At 35.2% G+C, this 24,194-nt stretch overlaps 1 protein-coding gene across 1 annotated transcript in view; it reads left to right on the plus strand.

Annotated features, from left to right (window-relative positions):
- The window catches only part of LOC105227723 (protein qui-1), a gene marked incomplete at its 3' end in the record, with an annotated part of 123,529 nt that overhangs the window by 29,861 nt on the left and 69,474 nt on the right, over positions 1-24,194 (plus strand). The window contains 1 exon segment of the mRNA XM_049453580.1: positions 23,828-23,870.

Genomic DNA, 24,194 nt, shown 5'->3' on the forward strand with positions numbered 1-24,194 from the left:
GTGTATTTTAAATTGTATAAAAATTTCACCAAAACCAAATTTGTTGCAACAATAAAAACAGTGCAAGCTTTAGTACCATTCACAAAGAAAATAGTTTTTTATATTGTATAAGAAATTAATTTTTTCGGTTAATTTGTATGGCAGCTATATGCTATAATGAACCGATCCGAATAAAATATTCGGAGCTTGTAGCTCTGCCTCTGATAATAATCTGTGCAAAATTTTTTTTAAAACAATTTATCAACAAAAGTTTTTCATACAAGAACCTGATTTTTATCATACAATTGTATGGCAGGTATATATTATAGTGATCCGATCCAAAAGATATCTTCGCAGATTGTAGCGCTGTTTAAGCCAACATTGTGTGCTAAATTTTGTGAAGATAATTTGTCAAATAAAAGAGGTTTCCATACAAGAAGCTGATTTATATCATACAGGTCGTATGACAATTATATGCTATAGCAGTCCGATCTGAATATTTTTTTCGTATATTATACTACTACTTTGAATAATAATCTGCGTCAAATTTAATGAAGATATTATGCCAAATAAAATAGTTTTCCGTACAAGAACTTGATTTTGATCAATTAGTTTATATGTCAGCTATATGCTATAGTGGTCCCTTCTTAACAATCTCTTCGGAGCATATAGCATTGCTTTTTATAATAATTCCTACCGAATTTTGTTAAGATATCTTGTTAAATAAAAAAGTTGTTCATACATGAATTTGATTTGATCGATCAATTTATATGGCAACTATATGTTATAGTGATTCGATATCGGTTATTCCGAGAAATGAGAAGTCTTCATGGTAGATAAAGAAATATACAAAATTGCAGATTGATATCTCAATAAATAGAGTCTATTTAGCTTATATGCAGACAGATTTTGAGCATCTGATGAGTTATACATTAGCAGACAATGAAAATAAACCTTGGAATCCGGCACTTCGTCGATGTCTAACCCGCAAGAAAGTAGCTTTATTCATGAATTCCTCTCAGGAAGGGCCTTTAGTTGCCTTAATATCTAACAAAGTAACAAAATTTCCTGGCAAGGTTGATTGGCAATCAATGTCTTCATTCGAATTTTGAACTCTTTAGTGTTAAATAATCACCTTCTCATACTCATCACTAAGAATATAAACAGCATTAAACCCACATATATAAATTCAACCAAATCCAACTCACCTCACTCCCTAACATACACCATTTCTTTCTTCACTGCTTTGCCGTGGCCCAGCTCTTTCAGCCAATTTAGCTTTTGGAATTCGGCAAATATTTATTTTTGTTTTAATTTCATGACCTGCCAGCTGCCCAATTGACTTACACGCTTTTAGCGCTTTCGCAGAAACCTTTCCCTTACAACCGCACCAAAACAGTTCACCACTACTGTGTACCTGTTCTCAAAATGAGCACACAACCGAAAGCGCCAATCAATTGGCCTTCTTGCAGTCGCCAATTCGAAGCAGTAACCCAGCGCAAACAGTGCTGATTGTGTTCAAGTCTGCTTGGACGCTGGCACTATGGTTGTTATTGTTGCACTCACGCTATAATGCAATGATTTTTCGCAAGGTTGTTGTTTTTGAGAAAAATTACTTGCGAGTGATATTTTTTTTGTATGAAATTTTGCGGCTCCAGCAAAGCAGCGTTGTTTTTACTTTTTAAATGCAGCACCTTAAAATCGAATATAATTTCGTTTTTTGCAATTTAGTTTCATATAGTTATTGCTAGCGAATTGAGTAGCCAGTGAAGCACACACAACTGATTATGAATGTGAGAGAGCGTTGAACAATCACCTTAAAGAACTTCAGTGAAATGAAAAATCGTCAAATCAATAAGTGACCGTCGCTGGACCTACCAAAAAATACTGACAAAAATTCTAGTGTTAACTAAGAAAAGTTTTCTACATATACAAAATATTTCCTCCTCACAAGTTATATTTGCAATAAGTAGCCCATTTGAAACGAAAGCAAACTCAGCGACACAGAAAGTCGAATATTGCTATGCTTGCTCTGTCCTAAATTCACTTACCCGGCACAGCTCTCCAAAGTCATTGCGTATTTCCACCTGAGGTTGAGTGAATTTACATGAAATTCAATTGGAATAAAAGCATCATGTCGGATAAAGCAGAGAGAGGCAGCCGAAAAAGTGTGAGCTAAAATAAATGTGAAAATATACATAATCCGCTCACAGAATTACACACTAACACACATACACTGAAGTGTATAAGAACAACAAACGAGTTTGCGAATTGGAGTAAAACTAAAATAACGAACGCTTGCCGAGAAATTCTACGAAATGAAATGGGTAAAAACACGGCCGTACTTCAACAACATTGGCACACAAAGCCAAGTGTGTCCTAAATATATTATACCTTATTACTTATACTATATGTGCTTGTGTGTATTTTTACTGTTAAGTAAAATCATGGTTGCATACCTATGGGGATATTTAGTTTTAGTTGGTAAGATTACAAGTGGCTGGATTTTGATTTTGATCTTCTATTTTGCTAAAAAAGAGTAAGAGTATATAATTTATCACTTATGAGTAGTCGAAAAGGTCTTTTCATATTTCTAGACAAACTACAACTTATTTTTATTTTATGTTTAAAATGACCTTTAATGAACCAAATGTGTACAATTTTTGTCGATTAGTGTAAAATTTTCTTTTCTCGACGTAAAACTGCGACAAATAATTTTCACAAGCTTCTCTTGAAGCCACCTTTACTCTATTAAGAGAGTTCTGCATTGATCAAGGTCAGGACTATATGGTAAACACATAAAAACTGCCCAACCAAGCTCTCCCAATTTTTGGCAAGTCATCAAAGATGTGTGTGGTTTGGCGTTGTCCTGATGGAAGACGATGCCCTTCTGTTGATCAGTTCTAGCCATTTTGTCAATTGCTTTCTTCAATTTCATTAGCTGTTGACAGTAAAATCAATTGTTCGACCAGGCTGGAGCAGCTCATGGTGGATGATTCCATTCCAACCCCCCAAACACTCAGCATAACCTTTCGAGGCGTAAATCTTGGCTTTGCGACCATTTGTTGAGTTTCACCACACTTGCATCATGATCTTTTTCACACATTATTATCGTATTTGATCCACTCTTCGTCTCCTATTACCATTCGCTTCAGAAATGGTTCGATTTCAATTTGTTTCACCAAAGAATGGCAGATGTTAATTCGGTCCTTTGTATTTTTCACAGACAATTCATATGGTACTCAAACATCGAGCGTCTTTTTGTAGCCAGCCTTTTTTAAATGGTTCAAAACCATTTGATGATGAATATTAATTTCCTTAGCAATGTAATAGCTGCTTATGTGACGATCCTGGATTTCCAGGACGGAAGCGAGCGAGTGTTTTCGTCATAGACCATGGATTGTAAAGGGAGAAACATTATCGGCATTCAGATCCGTCTCAATTAAGTAGATTGTCAGAAGAACGTGCTTCACTTACCAGAATCCTAAGTTGAGACTTTAGATTATTTTTTTATCTTGGGAACTAGGTTCGTGGCTAGAAATCCAACCTTTACGTTTCCGCCAGTTCGGTGCGCTGTCTGAAGGTATACCGACCCAAATGTTTAAGGCTTGACCTCCCAAACGCGAGACAGTCAAAAAGGAAGTGTGAGTTGTTTCCACTTTATCCTCTTCCGTACAACTTCTACAAATTACAGATTCCTTTGGTAGATCTGGTAGGATTCCCAGCCTTATTACCTGGATGCCAATAGGGCAATAGCTCGTTAAAAGCCCCATAACTAGGGAGAGGCTAGCCTTACTTAGGACTAAGAGATAACTAAATCTCTTGCGATCGACCTTGAGCCAAAAGGCTTTTGCGACAGCGCATGTACCGATCCTTGATCAGCGCATGCCAAGCGTACGCGAAGCCCATTTATCTAGTAGTAGAACACATGAGGAGACTGGTGCACCGAACTGCTCCTATTCTACCGATAGCGATTCTAGGGTGCTTTTTCTTACTAGCTCATCAGCTTTGCAGTTTGCTGCGATTCCGCTGTAGTCTGGTACCCATACCAGTCTTATCATAAAGACACTCTATGCTATTGATAGCGAGGTTAGGCACTCTTTGACCAGCTCTGAACGCACTGTTAATTAGTTCAAGGCTAGTGGGTGGTCCCTTCTCTCAAGGAGGCTGCACTCTGAAGTCTAGAAGACATTGCAATAGTCAAAAAATGTAATGTATAATCCAAAAAGCATTCCTTTTGGGTAGCAGAGAAAGCCGTTCCTTTGTTATATCTTAATAATCCTATGAATTGATCGAAAAAAACTTCAAAAATGAACAAAACGAAATGTTTTAACTTCAATCGCTCAAACACTGGACAATAGAGAAGAGAACGCTTGACCCACACCTTCTTCCGTCGATTTTTGACAATTTGCATCGAACAAGATTTTGCCTTATCATATATATATACGCTTGTTGTATATCCTTATATTATCCTTTTACGATTGCGGTAAGAATGATCCTTGCTAAGAGCAAATAGTTCAGGGATCTGCTGTGTTCTTCTCTATGCCAGAACCATCACACAATCGTAGAGTCGCTAATTCTAACCGTCATCTAAGCTCGCGCGAGGTCCAGAGGTGTAGTGATAGAACGTTGAAGGACAATGCAAACCCTGCTTTTCTCAATCCAGTGTAATCGTTGCAATCTCTGTCCAGCCCATACCCTTTGCAGTTTTCTGCTCTGTGTAGGCACCTAACGAATTTGATGATGAAGTTTCTCTCCTCATATATTCCATTTAAGCGCTGACGATCAGTACTATAACTCAAAATATATCTCAAATACTTTACAAACTGATAAATTAAGCTTCATCAAAATTTATTTTCTGAAAAATACTTAGACTCATAAATTTTCAACTTCAACTGAATCTCTTCAGTCATATGTGTATGTTTAAGTTCATTTCTCAACCTCCGTTTAGCAGTATCAGCTGCCTAAACTAAGTAAATTTTATTTTATGATTTACAATAAACCACACTAGTTCACCTTTAATACGAGCAATATGAGTTGAAAACTTTCTAGTAACTTATTTCTATTTGCTCAAACAGCTCCCTAGCAGGTCTCATGTTGTCGCTGCATTTAACACACATAGATGCGTGTGTGTGCGCCGCTTGTTGTTCATAAAAATGCAATTTCATGCCACGAATGGGGTAAATGTCAGCCAAGTTTTCGGCGCCAACTATCGACATTCACGCAGACATACGAGCTACGAGTATGAAGAAAATGCTTACAAAACATTTTATGCACTTGCCACCGCACTTAAATTCAACATCCTGCCAAAAGCGAAAAACAACGCAAACGCTAAAATGCGATGGCAAGTAAAAACTGCAACTAAAACTGCGAGTCACAACATTGCACCGCCCACTGCCGACTTCCTGTGCCTTTGCTGCTCTTGGCGCGTAATTTCTGATTTCTTGTTTTTGCTTTTTTTGTTTTAAAGTAATATTAAATTTCCACGTCTTCTACTAAAATACTTAGTTGCACATGTGTATGTGTGTAGGTGTGTGTGCGCGTTTATTTTATTTCTTGCGTTTGCAATTTATTTTCTTCTTTTTTGCATACATTCAGGGCATTCCGTCCTTTTTTTTACTTTTTTTAATTTTTGCTTGAAAAATGTGCATTCTCCCAAGGACATGTCAGCATGCTGCCTGCATATATTTCCCCATCCCCTCGCATGCGCTTTAAGTACTGACTGTCGTTTTATTCTTTTATTCTTCATGCGCTTAGTTGCCTCTACGCTATGCAGGTGGAGCTGCGTACATAGTACATTGTATGTGTTTTAGTGTTAAGTAGAGGGTGCTGGCATGCGATTTCTACTTTAAACGAATTTTTGTTGTTCACATTTCATGTTCATTTCTGTTTTTCATTTGTTATTACATTTCCACTCGCAATTGCCTTGATTTAATTTAATGGTGGATATATATTTCGAAGTAAAGAAATACATTCCTAATGCTTTTTGCCTAATCTCAAGAGGTGTTTTCCATTCATTGCCTTAGATTACAAGTTAAAAACAAAAAACTTGTATTTGCTCATCGCAGTCGTGTCAGAATACTGTCATTACGGCTGTCAAATGTCCCATTGTTTCAAAAACGGTTAAGTCCCTCATATTATCATCGATCACCAACATCATTTATTTTCTATAAGCTTTATTATTTAAATACTCATATTACTTAATTAAGTTTAATAGGGCTTCTAGTACAATAACCGGTTGACACTACGTCAAATTTAATGGCATTCCAAATCAATCCAATTTCAGTTTATTTTTTTGTAGTTATAGAAATATTTACCAAACTTTTTCGGTTCAACTCTGCAAAGTAACAAAATATTTGTGCTCTTCAGTCATGATCCAGATGGAACATATATTATAACAATAAAATTTTGCTTTGTCATTTTGGTGTCATTTAATTTGACATAGTGAAAAATGCGCTTTATCCCATAAATCAGTCACCCACTTATAGTAATTAAAAAATAAATATATATGTTTAGGATACCAAAGGGATTAGAGTCAATATGATTTGAGAGATATGTATTTTGAAAATTGTATATTTTCTTCGAGTATTTGAATACTTATGTGACTGAAAAGGTCACATATTTTTTGTCATTTCGGCTTTTATGGGAAATATTGGATGCAAAAATGTACGCGAACTTGTCAGAAACTATGTCACAAAGTTTCCAATCCATACAACGAGCACAAATTAAAAAAAAAACTTATTATTATGAAAGAAAATGTTTGCCAACCGCAATATTTATGGTTTTTCCCAAATATCTACAGTTGATTACAGAGAAAGTCATCTTCGCGTGACTTGAGCCAATGCAGCTGTTCGTTCACGCAACAAAAAGAAGCTTGAAGCAAAGAAAATTATGTCCTGGGAAAAGGATATATTGACGAAATAAATGTTTAGATTTATTCGAAATGTATTTCATATGAAAGAATACTCTGGGTCAACTGATCGTTTTCTGACAACGCGACTAAACCCAATTAGGCTCAACAGATGCAATCTACTACTTCAGTAGTACGCGGTGAGTGGCTATGAAAGTATCCCTTTTACAGATGAAAAAATTTTCACTTTTCAAGGAATTTTTAATGAATGAAATGACAAAATCTGCGCAAAAGTCTTCAAAGACAAAAATTATGTAATTTAAGGATACAACTTGATCACCCTCCTGCTGCTGTAATGATGTAGTGTCTCTTATGAAGGCGTTACGTCTCTGGTAAAGAAGGAGTTAAAACTGTGGAAAAAGTGTACCAAGAAGATGTTTTGTAATATTCGTTTCGTATGTTGAGTATTGAGCCTTCCAGCAATTGCCACTACAGCACACAAAGCAAAAATCACACAGCAGTGGCTGACAAGTTATATTCCTGGTTTCATAGTTACATATGATAAGCCGTCGAGAAGTCAAAATTTGATCTCATTAATATACTCGACAGAAATATGGCGAGTATCAGAAAATCTTTGGTTCGAGCTGCGTCATCCATTCTAATAGAAATTTTGTGTGGTTCATGATATGGTTCATGGCATGGATCAGTGGTCGCATGGTTTGAGGGCTTGTGTGAAAGCAATAAAAAATTTTTTACAACGGTCAACTAATATATGTATGCTTTAATAAATAAGATTAATATTATTCAAATTGTAGCACAGTTGGATTTTTCTAAGGACCTGAACTTGCAACAGAACTTATGGCAGAACCAAGTATATTATTAAAACCGTCGTTTTTGGCTCCAAAATATATAGTGTATTGTAATGTACTTCCGGTTAAGTTACCTCAATTGTAAGAAAAAAATTATTTTTTCGAAGAAATGTTTTACAATTTGTTAGAATTTCACTTATCTTCACTGCAAATCGTCACTTAAAATTCAAAATAACTTAACACCACTTTTCATAAGTTTACAGGCGAAGAAAAGCTTCATAATAGAACTACACATATTGGAACAAAATTTGAGTTTTGCTTATAAAATGGTTATATATAGGTTATATATTGGTTACATATTTGTTATATATTAGTTATATCTGATAGCGGCAGATGAAAATTGTTCTTTTGCATTTTAGATAAGGAAATACTATATTTTGTCGGAAAAAGAAAATAAAATTTATTTCTAAATCAATTTTTTTTATTAAATCTTTTTATATGCTGCTCTTGAAACACCCTGTCTGCTATGCACTGCTGACTCAGCAAACGCTTAATGATTGCGTGCCAAAATCATATGTGTTTACTTCGCCTGTCAGTTCAGTCGTAAATATTCTGATGTAAATTTATGATTCAAATTTTCCACTAAAATTTTAAGAACTCAAACGTGGCAATAAGTGCTACGAAAAGCTCTGCAAGGTTTTATGCATTAAGCTCAAGCCAAAGAGATACATACAAATGCCTTGAGTATTCCACTTTAATGCCTTATTTACATTTGCATGTAATTTTATGTACAACCAACCACACCCCTCCTCCAAAAAATTTGTTGCAAAAAGATGGCGTTGTAAGCATTGTATTTGAAATGAAAAACACTAAAAATGTGGAGTAAATCAGAGAACTCTGAATTGCTCATTCAGCTTGCAAATTGAAAATGAACCGTTACCGCCCTGCCGCGCCTCGTTGCGCCTTGCTCCAGTCAGCGACTTGGTCTAATTTATTCTCGCACGCCAGTTATCTCTTTTAAACTGGCGATTTTTCAAGCAATAAATATTTTTATACGCTTGCTTGGGGCCACCACCCGCGCGACCACTCCCCACTATCCACTAAATGGCGATGCGCGGCACGACGCGACGCGGCACTGTGGCGAATTGTTCACGAAATTGCGCTGCGCTTGCACTGTGGCATGATAAATGTTGGTTGCATTTTTTACAGTTTATTCTTTATTATATGTATACAAGTACATATTTTAGAATATATTTTTTCGCGACGCGACTTTGGCGCCACCCCTGCCATTCGGTTGCCAGTGCGAAGTGCAATATTTTTTCGGTAGCCAGCTTGAGGCCCGCGGCGCAGTCATTTGGTAAATTTGCAATTTTCAACGCATGCAACATGTTTCCATCTCCTGCTGCTGCTGATGGTTTCTACTTCTTTGTCGTCTTTTGTACTTTTTATTGTCATGCTTTGTAATTTCTCTTTTGAATGGCATTGAGCTCTATTTGAGTTAGGAAATTTTAGATTTAAGTTTTTATAAGCCTCGGCTAAGATGAATTTCAGTGTATTTACGAATTTTGGTTTTTCTATTGTGGTTAATTTTCGCTAGATTGCAAAACGGTTTCAGCGTAATATTCGTAAACCATACTCAATACAGATGTGGAGGTCGTTATCTGTTTAATGTTAACACGACGATTTTCAAGCACTGTTGTCTTAACTTTTTCGATGATATCATGAAGAGAGATGGATAGACGAATAGCATGAGCTTTCAAGGACTGAATCTGTAGACGAGACATTTTAAGCACCCATGTCCACTTAGTATTTGATGGTGGGAATCCATGTCCTCATGTTGTCAATACTGTTTAAGGCGCTGATACCGGATATAATCGCTCGAGTTCTATTCCCTGGATGCCAAAGGGTGATTCTAATTCTTATGCTCGTGATAAAGGAGAATCCCCAAAACACTTATGCAACATTTTCAGCAATTCCATAGCCATGATTCCAACGAAACAAAAAATGTCAAGCAAATTCGTTGATCAACTTTTTCAACGTAAAATGCGCGAAGCACTCACTAATTGACATTTGGAGATCAAACATCATACGAAGATAAAAAGGTTTACGAGTATACCATTATAGGAAAACAAATTTTTATTAGTCCGGGTCAAATTTGATCAGATGGCATAACTTCATAAAAAAACAAAAAACCCCTAGAGTACTTTTTTAAGTAAGATTTTTTCAACAACTCAATGAAAATGAGCAGTGTAAGTAAAATATAAAGGTTCATTTACCCGCCTGTAAGAGATATAAGTATAAGTATAAGTGTAAGAGTATTTAACCACAAGAATTAAAAGTATACTTTCGGTTGAAAATCCAAAAATACTTCATTTCTTCACTCAATCAAAAAGTGTGTGAAATGTATTCCAATTAATTCTCCATTCATACTGCAATAAGCAATTCCTATAGACATAAACCATATATATAAGTACAAATATAAGAGCATTCAAAAACTCCCAAGCCAGCCATGAATGTATTATTTCATACGAAAACCACAAAAGCTCAATTGTGTATGAGCTTTTCGGTTCAAAACAGAAATTTCAATTAAAATTGCATATTGAATATTGAGAAGCCATACACGAAGAACGAGGTTACATAAGTGCAACTAACTGGTATTTCAATGAATACAAATTCCACCTTGGGTCATACAAGTGCACTCCTGCAAACATACATACAAACACATGCATGCACTTCCGCTTCCGTTGCTGCCTCGGCACAAGCTGCTGCGCCAGCATATAAATCAAGCAAACACTGCTCGAGCAGAGTGCAAAAATAAGAGCCTCTGCTGGCACTTGAACTGGCCGAAATTTGTTAGCATCTGCCTCCTATCGTAATAAAAGTCCGTCCAACTCACTTACTGACTGTGCGGCTTGGCTTTCTAACGCTTGAGAGCGCCATTAAAATGGGAATATTTCACTGAAATGTGTGGGAGTGACCGGCGCTGCAACACAAGCCAGCCGTGAGCTTGCAACGTTGCGCGCTGCTGAAAAATGCACGAAAGAAAGATGGCAATGGACAACTATCTAAGTGCGCAAACAAAAGTTAAGTGCGGTGTAGCCCAAATTTGCCGGGAATGCGCTGCCAGCGCAAAAGCTTTAGAAGGCATTATGAAATTAAAAATTCACTTTGTGGAGTGAGCCTAGCAGAAAAAGCGTATACATACATATAGCCTCAAGTAGATCATTTTTTCGAGAGGTAAATTATGTTTGAAATTTTGTCTGTAGTTTACATAAACGATTTGCTAAAACATTTATTTGAGCGAATTGTTGAATAACTGCAATTAGTGTGGAAAGCATTTTCAGGTATATTTTTAGCCGTGTTCTACTTGTTCTACTTTCATTTCAGTATGTTGAGTTAAAAATATTTATTATTATAATTTTTGACTATCCTAAATACAGAGCTAATACTTTTACTACATTGGTATTGAATTTCAGATAAAATGGCTTTCGAATGAGAGCTAGCTTGAAGTGAGTTTGAATGGTACCATTGACTACAAGAATTTTTCCATCTCATATTCTGTTTCCCATATCCCTGATTGCTTAATTTAATTTGGTTAGTATGTGTTTCAAAAATTACCAAAATTAGTCGAAAAAAAAAATTTTTTATACGCGGGAACTATCTCTATATAATATACATTAAGTTGTCGGCATAATTTTCAATTGAGTAAACTGAATATCCATCTGACATTACAAAATATTCATAGGTCTTGTGCGACGTGACAGCCAGCCGGTATAATAACCATTTCACACAGCCATATTAATTTAGATTATAATTGAGAAATCAGTTTTTGCCTTTTATACAGCCGGCTACTCGATCAACGATAGGCTCGACTAACGACCAATTGTTATACTTGCTTCTTTGTTATAATTTTGTATTTTTTCTGATAATTAAAATTCACCAGCTTATTGCTATTTTTGTTGTTATGCAAATGTTTATCAATGAACTTAACCAATTTTATAGTGTGGACAACAACCGACAGAGCCAAATTTTAAGTGTGGACAACAACCTGAAGCATTTCGTTCTAGTTTTAACTCGATTTCATTTCCACTCAGAAATAATGTAGCAAATGAAGAATATAATTTTGTATGATAAATCGATCCGTTTAATTGTTTAATTAACTCCTGTGCCTAAAAGTTATAACCTAACCCAAACTCTTCAAACTTAGGTATTTCATTTCAGTGAACTAGCGGCTACAGTTTTTTGTTTTCGATCCAATATAAATAATTTAAGGGGTTACATGAGTTTACAGATTTCAAAAGCTCGATTTTTTTATCATCCTATTAAACTCTACAGCAGAATATTGTCCTAAATTTTCAAGTTGTTCCGAGTAATGCTTTCGGAGTTACAGCCTTGAGAACTTGTGCGCTCGAGGCAAGCTAGGATAAGTGCGCCGTCTTTGAACGCGTTTTTCTCGAAATTGTGGTTTTGAAGCCGGTTGGCAAGATTTCTCGAGAACTACTCAACCGATCTTCATGAAAATTTAGACTGTTTTGAGATACAATTCTTAAAAACTGGGATGGAGAATTTTTTTCCATTACAACTGTTTGAAAGAAAAATCTCGTAGAATTTTCACCGCTCTTTATTTTCTTCACAAGCTCTTTATTTTCAATTTAACCAAGGCCTAAATCATATTGTATGTAGTGTATATAACAGCGCATATTTTTTTGATATTTTGCTTTAAACCCAACAATCTATGACTTTGTAAAATAGATGTTCTAATAAAAAATTTCCGTTCTACAAAAAAGCTTTTAATAATTTTTTCCATAAAACCACTTCTTTAGAAGTTATTTGCGGTTAAACTTAGGCATCAAATGAGTTGAGCAGTCTTACACGTGATTTATAGTACGACTCGTACATTACATGTTGCTCATACGACATGGTGTACCACATGAATAAGATTTATTTCACTCAAAATTTATACTATCTATAACTTTTGTTTTGTTTTTACAAAAAATTCTTTTAAATCCTTTTTGTAAACTTTTTTTATTAGAATTTCACTTCTCCAAAATTGTTGATTTTTTTGCGTTGGTGACAAAAAAAAATTATTGCAAAAAAAAACAAAAAATCTCATAAAAAACTAAGAAGAGTAAAATGATTTAAGCACAATTTTAATTGAAAATAAGGCAGTTGTTTACATTGGATACCTTATTTAGGGCAAAAATTATAACTTCAGCGAGCTTTTGCAAAACAAAAAAAACCAATTTGTGAAATAAAGGACATACATATTATATATGGTTTTATTTACATATATACAAATGTATATTTTAAATACTTGTATATATATATATTAAGCCACAATCCAGCATTTCAACACATATTGCTGTCAATCATGCGGTTTTTCAACCAACGGCTGTATATTGTCTTTAAGCGCCTTGTGTCCAACAGAGGTCAGCATATGAATAAAACAGAGAAGAGAAGAGAAGCGAAAGGTAGTAGGAAAAAGGTCGCAACTTTGATGGATAAGCGCTTTTAATCACTATAAACAAACACAAAAAGGTGTACAATATGCAAACTTATATAGTTGCATATACATATATGCGAGTTCAAGGGTGTATTTGCAGTGAGCTAAATTTATATTGGAAAAATGTGCAAACAGCTGCAGCTGAGCAAAAACAGTAAATGGCAGCATTTTTATTAAAATTAAATTGATGGCTTCGAAAACAAAATATTTTTACGTCATAATATTTTGTGTGATTAAGCCACAATGCCAAATATTTACAATATTCCACAAGCCACAACAGCACATTGTGCTTAAAAAATCTTCACGCATCATTGGTTTATTAACTTTTATAAAATTCCACACAGTCCTAAAAAAAGTAGACTTTCATTTTCCACTCAAACTCAAAATTAATTAATTTGATTTCAATAAATATTTCTACGGTTACTATGAAAAAAATGTATATTTAAACCTGCATTCCGTGAGGTAACAGCGTCCGCGTGTGAATTAATTAGTTTGAATAACCGTAAAATTATGCATGAGTGATGCTTAGCGCGCGCGCCTGACCCCTAAATGAATGTGCAAATGATTAAAAATAGCTAATGGTGTTTTATGCACAATCAGGCGCAGCTTTATGCATAATTGATGGTGGTTGAATACTATAAAAATTAATTGTGGGAAATTTCGCAAATTAATCACATTTTAGCATCTGGTAATGTGTGTGAGTATAAATGGAAAAAGGAGAAAAAATTTGCAGAAAAAGTATAAAAAACTTAAGAGATTATAATATTTAAGAATAGAAACTTATTCCATCAGTGTAAAATTTTTCTGGTTTCTCCGCGAAAAACTGCGGGAAGTAATTTTCACAGGCTTCTCTTGAAGATAACTTTACTCCATTAAGGGAGTTCTGCATTTACCGAAACCAATGGTAGTCCGATGGTGCAAGGTCCGGGCTATATGATGGATGCATCGAAACTTCCCAGCCAAGCTCTCCCAATTTTCGCCGAGTCATCAAATATTGTGTGATCTAGCGTTGTCCTGATGAAAGACGAAGCCCCTTCTTTCGATCAGTTCTGGCCGTTTTTTTCGATTGCTTGCTTCAATCTCATCAGTTGTTGACAGCAAAATGTCGGCAATCGTTCGATCATGATGATTCCTTTCCAATCCCATCAAACACTCAGCATAATATAACATAATAATCACTTTTATATATACTCTAAAGCCACAAATAATATCACTTTATCCTTTTAAAGCACCCCCTACCATCTCCCTATCAATGACTTTTCAATGTATCAAATCATCACGTTAATCAAAAACATTGCATTTATTGAGCACTACTAATTGAAAACGTGCCAATGTCAGCGTTAAAAACAACAAAAACGCCGGTCCAGCCAAAAATATTCAAAACAGCTAACCAAATGGCAGTTGAGAAATCGAAATGCGGCTGAGAGCAATAAAAATACGATATCGTAAATGTGTACACAACCCCAAATTTGTCATAATAACCAATGCCAAAAGCAATCGCCATGGTCGACGCCACGGCGTATAATCAACTTTATCAAGTAATGAGTGCGAAACGGCAAATAGCTCGTTAACTCGGCAAGGCAAGTAGCGATGGGTGGGAAAATCGGCAGAAATGTGTGCGTGTGTGGCCAACGGTGAAATACAATGTTGCAATCAATGGCAGCAGGCCAGCAGCCACCAGCCTTTAGGGGTGCAGATTGCTGGCGGAAGCGACTGGAAAAGCTCATCGAAGACATTGTACACTTTTAGTGCGCGAAGGCAGGCAATTTCATTTCACTTTATATTGCCCACCTTTTGCTTTATATACTATATATTCGTTTATTTTTTTTTTTTTGTGTTTTCATGCACTCTCCGTTCCAATTGCTCCGAATTTTCTGGCGGCGCTGCAGTAGGCGCTCAATAAATGATTGCTGACATTTTCCTCGCATTAACAAATTAATGTGAGCTTTCAATTAATTTGCGCTGTCATTTGTTGGCGTAATTTATGCAGGTAATTTAATTAGTTTCTTACACGTTTGTTGTTGTATGTGTAGTGCTGGGCAAACACTGCTCGCATTTCAATGCGGATTTGTTGTGTTATGGCGAGCAGCGTCGACTGGGGAGGTGCGTGGTGTGTTGTTGTAATATAATATGCAAGCGTGCAAATTTAATGTGAGCAAACACCTGATGATACCCGTATTATGAATGCTTTATGCGCAGATAAAATATTCTGCCAATAAGTTCATTGGGCCAAATATGAAAATATGTGTGAACTTTCTGAATTTGTCTGCAAATGAAAGTTTCTTGTTGCTCATTGAATGTCGACAAAGCAAGTTTCATGTGATGCAAACTTTAGATAAAAAGTAGCTTAACTTCACTTAATTTAACTTAACTTAACTTAACTTAACTTAACTTAACTTAACATAACTTAACTTAACATAACATAACTTAACTTTACTTAGCTTAACTTAACTTAAATTAACTTAACAACATAACCTAACATAACTTCACTTATCTTAAGTTAACTTAACTTAATTTGACTTAACTTAACATAACATAACATAACTTAACTTTACTTAACTTAACTTAACTTAACTTAACTTAAATTGACTTAACTTAACTTAACTTAACTTAACTTAACTTAACTTAACTAAACTTAACTTAACTCGTCATGAGTCCACCGAGACCTTTCTAAGTATGTAATTCGCTAAAGGCTCTGAACGCCATCACTGCCGATGCCTATATGTAGTGTTTGTAAAATTGTATGCTTGTGCCTGTTCTGGAGTCTATTTTGAAGTTGAAAATAAAGATCAATGAAAAAAATTTCATGTTTATGGCCAGCCTGATTCAAATTTGATCATATTATGGTACTTTCTTTTATATAATGGAACTTTGAGAATATATTCAATGAAGCCAAAAAACATAACAAAGTTTGTTCGTCAAAAATCAAGAAAAATTTCTGACTCTTTCAAAAATTTTAAAAAGTATATAAATTATATAAAAATTATATGAATAATATAATAAAAAATATATAATTATGAAGCGAACTGAGGTTTCCAAACTCAGTTCAGTCGCAATTTGCAATAGCTCAGTTTTCTTCGATGCTTCTTAGCTCGTTGCTTTACATTTCATTCATAATATTTCAAATGATTTTTATGGCAATGTCAGACCTTCGCCTTTATCCAAACACAACAGTAAAAAGCAAACGCAAAAAATCAATTCCACACTTTTAATATAAAAACAATTAAATTCATAACGAGCGAAACTACTTTTTCATTCATTAAATTTTCTACTTCCCTTCAGCAACACTTAAATAGCATTTTTCTTCAAAATTACCCACCGTTTATAAGCTTAAAACAACAAAAATTTAACATAAGCATAAAGGAGAGTGAGTAAAGTTCATTAAAAATCAAATTTACAGCAATTTTTAAGTGTTTCCGCAATAAAAGCGGAAAATTGCAGCTAACGAAGTGTTGAGCATTGAAAAAAAAAACAAGCAAAAATGTACAAACAAATACGCTTAAGAGCATAAACAAAAGTATTTTGCGAGCATTTACACACACACACACAGCCACTTATAGATAGCCAAATATACAAGTGTATCTTGGGTGAATGTATGTAATACATTTGCAAATAGAGGCATTTAAATGTGCGCCATGGCTTGTCTGGCTCAGTGAACCACTAAAATTCAATTGAACTCAAATTGCCAAAGCCTGGCAGGCGGAGGGTCATAAATTCACCATAAATATTCATTATATCTACGGTAGCGAAGAGCAACACTACAGCAAAATATGCTCATCGGCACGAATATACATATGTAGAAACATTTGTACGCTTTACAGACATATGTATATACAATATATGTACATAGATGTGTACATGAAGCTATCTGAGTGTGTACGTCATTAATAAACGTTTTGCTACACCTTCGAATATTTACAGGGCTATAGCGAGCATTTGAGTTTACTGATAAATATATTTATGCATGTTATACACGAAATATATATATAAATATATGTGTATATGAAAGTAAGTTTAACCGGAAAAACCCCCATATTGCTATTTTCCGCTGAATATTTGCACCCATACATACATACATATATACACTTTTTTTACCTACAATCATAGCAACCACATTTGGAACTAAGAGAAAATGCACTGCATTATTGGGTAGCACATGCTATAAATAAAAATAAATCAGCCAATCATTAAAGCAATAATATTTTTAGTTTTTGCATGGAATTTCGAATTCGGAATTTTTGCACACTCAACAATTGCCCCATCTGGAGCAAGAAATTGTCTTGAAGTGGCTAAAAGATGGGAAATTGTGTTCTATCAGCACAGTGCCAAGCCAAAAACATTTACCTTGAGACTCGTCAGAAGCTTCAGTAGCTTAGTTAGGAGGTTCTTATATATCCCATTTCTATTGTATTTTGGACCTAAGACCAAGTGATTAGTATGTCCCATTTTTAGCTAATAAAGGCAAGTGTATAACAGTGGATATAGATTTACCTTCAAAAAGAATTTCCGTATGAGCATCGCTTAAGAATGCAACAAAATGGATTCATTCTTGAAGTTGTCGAAGGAAACAGTGCGTACTTGGCCTGAATCACACACTCGATAACTATGGTAAATATAGCCTTCAATTTAATGTAAAAAATATTGGATTAGTTTTTACCATAGTCTCTATTTTGACCTATGAGGGAGTATAGAGATAGACAATGGTTATGAAGTCTTTAGTTTCGTTTAAACTACAGAGTCCAAGGGTAGTTTACCTTCGACAGGTAATGGCAAGACAGCTTTATTAAGCAAAAAGGCGAGCTAAAAGATTTGGTAAGAGACTTGAATCCTCCCAAAAACGCTGTTGAGTTGCTTTGATCAAGGCTCAAACCCAAGAAGCTACTTTTGCCGGGTGTATCTTCCTCCTAGATTTGATATCATGAGAAGCAGTTCACTTCCAACTTTGCCAAAGAGGACGAGTTGGCTTATTGTACTAATATTGAAGGTTTGTTGAATATAGTTAAGATCTCATACCACCCATCACAATGGCGTATTTTTATAGATTCTTCAAAAGAAAGCAGTTCCGCTTCACAATGACGTTTTCTATGTATCCGTTCCTGTTGGAATTGATACTTTGCATATTAAATTATGAAGACCACGAGAAACAAGTGTGCGCTGATTTCAAAATATTGATCATGTTGCTCGGACAACAATCTGGGTTTATCAAATTCCCTTGTTTTTTGTGTCTATGGGATAGCAGAGTTCGAGCAAATCATTGTATCAAAAAATGGAGCTTAAAGTCGGCGAAAAAACGTAGTGCATGAAACTTTTGTGTCTCCTCATAAAGGGCTTCTACAACCACTTCACATAAAACTGGGATTGATGAGGCAATTTATAAAGTCAATTCCAAGAAATGGAAATTGCTTCAAATACTTCGTATGAAAGTTTCCAGGTCCCTCAGAGCCAAAGTTGAAGAAAGGTGTTTTCGTTGGATCAAACATTCGACGGTTTAGGGCTGATCCACAGTTCATCACAACCATGACGGATCCTCAAAAAGAGGTCATAGAGAATTTTTAGGCAATAACAAAGACCCTAACTATAAACAAATCGTCAAAGGAATGTTAAAAGCATATCAAGCTTCAGATTGAGCCTAAAAGTACGTTTGCCTCATTCCCACCTCGATTACTTTCCTGAAAATTTAGGAGACGGGGGTGAAGAGCAAGGTGAACGATTTCACCAAGATATTAAGGAAATGGAAAACAGATACCAGGGAAGATGGAGCATCTTAATGATAGCAGACTACTGCTGGACGCTTCAGATTTTATCGATTCTGTTTACGCGTCCGATTTATATGAGCAAGTCCGGGTCAAATGTGATCAGATGATACAACATGAACATGCCCTTATATGGGTAATATGTAACTAGCAATCAAGAATTTTAGTTGTTGCTGTTTTTACTGCAGAACTCATTAATTAATTATTCCTTTCCTGAAATGGCTCTGGGGTTATAGTACTCGTCGGGATAAAAGCACAGGACAGTTTCAATTAAGTAGACTTACTGTCACCTAAAAATGACGTTTCTATGCACTTCATGAAAGAAATGTTTACACAATAAATTAAGAATGTCCCGCTAACATCTATCTATAGTTTCCATCTGCACAAAAATGGCATAAAGATAAATAACTTACTCACATCAGCTTTGAGTAAAATTGTAAATGATATCCACTGAAAAAACTTTCAAAAAGAGCAAATGTTCGCAAAATGTGATAGATTACATACATAATTGAATATGTATATATGTGCGTATACCAAAAATACCGTTGCTTTATATTTCGCTTTGACTTACTGATTATATGTATATTTGAATTACTTTTGTCATTCTAATGTTTGACTTCCATCAGTCATGGCTTGGACTTCAAACAAAAACACACACACAACCAAATATTTTCTTTTTCAATTTGACAGTTTTTTATAATCAATCACGCTTATGTGCCACTTCAAAAACATATACAAACACAAGCACAAACTTTTATATATTTACTGCTCAAATGAAAGAAAAAAATATAATTTCATGCACTTTTTTTTGTCAAAGAAAAGGACGCAGCGTTTTCTTTTCTTACTCATACAGCATGCTTGTGAGCTCATAAAAATATACACGCTGATTGCTGCGTTTGAACGCAACGTCCGCATTTACGCAACTCACGCATTTTACGCTCGAATTATCCGGCTTCCGCACTTGTCAACCGAACAGCCTTTGTAGCCGACACCGAAGCCTTTGTAGTTGAGCAGAAGTGAAATGAAGGAAGTTGCTAGGTTAACTTACGCAACGAAGCATATTAAGGCGAAAAGGGATAATGGTGATGATTATCCTGCTGATTAGTATGACAAAGGCGCAGCGTCAACGGAAGGATGAAATAAAAATAAAGAGACAATGAGAGAATAAAGCGAATGCCAAGAAAAGAAAAGCATAACTACGGATGCATATAAAGCGAAGTTGAATATGTAAAGCAAATGATGCAAATATACAAACATATACAGTCATATATAGTCATATGTAAGCTTATGTATGTGTATGTGTGTGAAAATTAACTGTAAAGCAACTTCAAACGAATACCTTTGTTGACTTAAACATGGCGTGCTGTTGATTTTCGACGACCGATTTCGGCACTGAAAAACCTCTGCATATAAAGTCAACTGATAGAAACAGAAATATTGTCACACACACACATGCACAACATGACAACTTGAATTTGACATTTAACATGCAGTCGTATTTCTATTTGAGATTCAGCGCAGGCAGCGGCCCGCCATTCGGTACGTGCCTTTCCGGTTCGCTTCCAAATTCAATTCCGCTGTATTGCAACGTAAAGTTATATAACCCAGAACAAAGCACAACAAAAACAAAAAAAAAACAGAAAACACTATAAAAGCAAATATAATAAAATAAATATAAATGAGTGTGAAAAATGTCGGTGGAAAGTTCAGATGTGTAATATTCAATATCGGCGAAATGAAATGTTGCAGCAAGCAGCCTGAAAGCGTAGCAAACTCACTGTTGTATGTATGAAGTGTAAGATTAGGTGTGAAGCCAAATAAATTGGGTTTTTATTGCAGCCGTTGGTCGAAGCGATAATACAAATGTAGCACACGCGCCAACTTAAAAATTAACCAAAACGGTGATAAGAGAAGAAAAAGTATGGGAAATGAGAACGTAAAGTAGGGCAAAAGTGAAAAACTAGAAGAGTTGTTGCAGGAAAATTGCTCATTTGGCTGCTGAAAGGAATATGTATAACAATTCGTAATTGCTTATGCGTTATGTGCTTGAATTCAATAAATTTTGAATGTGTTGGTGCGACATAAAATAAATGTGAAATATGAAAATAACTGGATTAGGCGCGGCATACAACTTATAGAAGGTATGATGATTGCAATGATGAAAAAAAGACTTTGAAAAGTTCTTCTAGCTGTTTGATATAAAGTCTTAATGTATGTAAGCTGCCTTTTTACAATTTGATTTGATTAGATACGTAAGTAGGAGTGAAGCCCTTTTATAAGTCGGACACTAGCTGTGCCATTTTGGTGCACTAGTCGTAGACCTTTATGTTATTGCTATCACGTTTCATCTTCTCTTTCATACCATTTTGTGGTTTCGATGAAGCTACTAATGTCCGATATGCTTTTTGTAGACATCCATTCAAGGTTTGGTGCTTGATGCATTCCTAGTGTTTTGTGTCGGATCTGCGATAGAGCTGGCATTCCGCTTAGCTGTATTGCATTTTGTTCTATTTTTTCATCAATTGTTTGCCAGTCGTTGAGATTGTATGTTCAGCTTTCTCCTGATCGATCCTATTGGGCTTGGGATCCACTCTGCCTCGGATTCGTTTAGGAAAACTCTTCCCTTTGCCAACTGGTCTGCTTTTTCGTTGCCGGAAACGTTTCTGGGGGCAGAAATACAGATCATGTATGAGAGCAGCTTGTCCTCTAGTGAGCGCTTAGTGCATTCTTGTAGTTAAGGACTATGCTGGAACTAGTCATGCTTTTCAGGCCTTCTCTATGCCCAGTACTTCCGCTTGGAAGATGTTAGCCGAGTTCCGTAGACGGATAGAGAGCGAGAGAGAGATGTTCAGATCGTCGAAATATACTTCCGTGCCTACCCCGCAGTCCATTTTGGACCCGTCGGTATAGACTGAGATGATATCTTTCTCCCTTACTATAACTACCCTCCATTCACGTCTAGAGGGTATCCCAACCTGGAAGTGTCTATCGAAATCCAGCATTGGGAGAATATACATACTTAGTCTGAATTATTGATGTTTACACTGAGTTGGTTATAGCCTCTCAGTTGTTGAGATATCGGGCAGAAATACTTTTTTCACCAAAACGATACTCATTTGTCGTAATGACCGATCTGAATAAAGAGTTTATATGAAAAACTTTGTCATTAGACGAGATATCTTAAAGAAATTTGGCACAAATTATTTTCTAAGATAACTCTGTAATGTCCAAAGCAATTGTTAAGATCGGATCATTATAACATATAGCTTTCATATAAACTGATCGGTTGGAATGAAAAGGCTCTTAATTACATAGAAAGCTCTGCCGTTTGACGAGATATTTTCAAGAAATTTGGCATGGCTTATTGTCTAAAGCAATTAAGAAATCTTCGAAGAAGTTGTGAAGATCGTACCACTATAACATACAGCTGTCATACAAATTGACCGATCAAAATCAAGACAAAGAACTTTTTATACTCGTTTATGCCATCGCAAATGTCAAGGGTATTATAGCTTCGCTGCAACGGAAGTTAACGTTTCCACTTCTTTGAATTACATTTTCCCTTTATGGTTTTTTTTTACCCAACCTCTTTATCACTCGGTTATTCTCTAGAAAGTCTCCAAGTCTGTTTAGCCATGTGTATATGATTTGTATGAAATGCGGCCGCTTTCTTTGGTTGTTATCTCTTTCATCTTTTTCTTCCGCACTTTTTCGCTTTTTGCTGGAGATATTTTGTATTTTTTTTGTTTTTTGTATGCTTGCTCAGCCCAATTTATAGGAAAACGATTGAAATGGATTTCATCTAATTACGTGCAGCTTTACTTTGAGACCTTTTTTCTAATACTTAACTGATATAATGCTTCCAGGAATTGTCGAAGCGTGTGAATTGTTCTTCATGTGATTTTAATTTAGATAAAATTTTAGAAAGGGATTGGAAGTATAGGTTCTAAGGAGCAATGGATATAGGTGGCAAAAAATATGTATATACAGAAGTATGTATTAAAAGTGTTTGTTTTTGTTTTTTTACAGTTGTATAGGTATATTAAAAAGTGGCACTTATTTGACAGCCAGTTGTACTAATCAGGTAGACTGTTAAAGCAGTATATTTGCTCTTACTTTTAATAGAAGTTGATGTTCAGAAGATATGTTCCATAATTTGTATACTTTTTTTAGATTTGAAAGTGTGTTCCCAGTGTTTTCGGTATACTAAAAAGTATTATTTTTAGAAAAGTAACTAGAAACTATTAGTTACCATTAAATTTTTATTGAATTTAAACTTAAGAGCTTTTTCGCATAGCCAAATTAATTTAGTCATGATTATAATTGATTTCAACCAGCTGGCTACTCGATTAACGATAGGCTCCATTAAAGATCAGCTGTTATACTTGCCTGTGTTCTTCCCTTCGTATTTATTCTTATCCTTAAAATTTACGATCAGCTTGTTTGTATTCTTCATTTTGTGTTTATTTTAATGCTCCCAATTCATCAGCTGTTTGCAATTTCATCCCTGCTCTCAACGACATTTATAGCCTGGACAACAACCCGGAGAGTTAAACACAGCCAAATTTACAGTGTGGACAACAACTCCCAAAGTGCGTAAGTGGATGCTTCATCTCACTTTGCATTCGATCAAGAACTAATGTAGTAAAATAATGTTTTTATTTTCTATAGTAAATCGATCTAAGTTAGCACTTCAATCGAGCAAAGACATATAAACTGAACGATTGGGCTAAAATGGCTCTTAATTGTATGGAAAGGTCTGTCATTTCAACAAATGTCGGTTAATTGATCAGCTAGCTTCTATGGGAAAAAACTTTCTATGGAACAATTATATAATATATTGTTGCCTACTATTTCTTTATAGCTATTATACAATACTAACAACATACAATTTTCCAATATGATATCTAATTTAACATTTTATCTCTTTCAGCAATTGTGTCCCATATGTTAAACTCATTTAACTAGAAACAAAGGTGAGTTTATAAAAGAAATGCTTCTGTGCTTAAGATGACATTTGGCAGTATACTTTATAGAGGATACTCCAGAAACCCAACGACTGAAAAGATATCATGTCCTAGATGAAAATAAGCATGTAAACTAAATGTTTACTATATAAAGAAAAATAAAATAAAATTTTTTTTTACAGGCAATCCATTTATTGACAGTACAGGTTTAAGTGAAAAGTTCGGTAGTATTGCAGCTGCTCATAGTAGATGATTCTCAGCCAATTCCTTCAAATATTCAAGAAACCTTCACTAACAGTCAATCTTGGCTTTGTCATCGTTTGTGTCGGCTCA

The sequence above is a fragment of the Bactrocera dorsalis genome, chromosome 3 (assembly GCF_023373825.1).
Source record: "Bactrocera dorsalis isolate Fly_Bdor chromosome 3, ASM2337382v1, whole genome shotgun sequence".
NCBI lineage: Eukaryota > Metazoa > Arthropoda > Insecta > Diptera > Tephritidae > Bactrocera > Bactrocera dorsalis.